The following is a 1,341-nucleotide window of genomic DNA, read 5'->3' on the forward strand; positions in this document are numbered from 1 at the left end:
TCTCGGGGGTGGAGCCTGGCCTCTGCCAATGGGTCCATCAGGTCCCCGAGGTCTGTGGCTGTGTCCCTACCCCATCAGTGTCCCTGCGTGCGGATCCCCTGGAGCAAAACCCACTTATGCTGCCAGCCCAGAGCTGGCCAGAGGGATGGGGATGGAGGGGTGGGGGACAGCTCCCGCACCCTCATCCACCCCCTGCTACAAAGTGCGATGGAGAGGGCAGGATGGGTGGGACAGGGGTTGACACTTTTGGCACTTGTTCCAGAGAGAGGGCACAGCCCCGAGCCCCGAGCTCACAGCGGGACGGAAGACAGTGAGGTTAAATTAGAGCGATGCCCCGGGGGCTGGTGACCGGGGGGGGAGAATTGCTTTCCGCGCCGAAGCTGCCGCGGCAGATGAAAGGCAAACGTGGTGACTCAGCAGCGGACACGGAGGAATGCTGAGTCGCCCTTTGCTTCGCCCTCCATGAGACGGAACAGGGAGAAAAAGCCCCTTTTTCTCCCCTGGAGAAGGGATTTTCATCTAAGTGGATGCGCTCACTACCAACATGGGCACAGAAGGTGGAAAACGCAGCCAACACGGCTGAATAAGCATTGCATCCTCAGTGCAATGTTCAGCTGGGGCTTCAGGGCACTAACAAGAGAGCTCACGAGTCCCTTTTGCAGCATTTGCCAAGGAAAGCTGGATCCAGTGCTCTGAAACCCAGGACATGGGATCAGATTGGAGCCCGACACCTTTGGGGTGTTGGAGGCCGCGGGGTTCGAACAACGTCGCGGCCCCATTGTTCAGCAACGGGAGTTTTTTTCACCGCAGGCATGAGGAAGTGGTTCCCGCTCGCAGGGACGTGACAGCCGCTTCTCTCTGAGGATGAGGTGTTCAGGGCGTTGGTCACCAAAATGCTGCAGAAAAGAGAATCGACCTGATTTCCTCAGGTGGGGAAACTGAGGCAGAGAGGGGCTTTGCTTTGCCTGCTCAGGGCTTGGCTCCAAGTCACTGGAAAGACCCAGATATCCTCCAAATCCACATTTCTATTGGCTGCCTTTATGGTGGCAACGGTCATTGCACAAAAGGTGTAATCTTGACAAGATTCGGATAAATTCAATTAATAGTAGCTCTCAAAGCGGGGACTTTCTGTCCCCTGCATTGTGGCTTGGTACTGCTCACCCCAGGAACAGTTCCTGCTTAAAAAATAGTCATTTTATTGAAAAAAAAAATGAGTTATGCCTGCCCTTGCCTCCCACCGGCGGGGTTAATCCCGCTCCTGCACGGAGCGGACAGTGGAGACGCGACGGGGCAGTGGCGCTCCCCGAGCCGCAGGCGCCGGCCGCGCGGCCCGCAGTGGGC

Source organism: Pygoscelis adeliae, unplaced genomic scaffold (genome assembly GCF_000699105.1).
Source record: "Pygoscelis adeliae isolate BGI_AS28 unplaced genomic scaffold, ASM69910v1 Scaffold445, whole genome shotgun sequence".
Taxonomy (NCBI): domain Eukaryota; kingdom Metazoa; phylum Chordata; class Aves; order Sphenisciformes; family Spheniscidae; genus Pygoscelis; species Pygoscelis adeliae.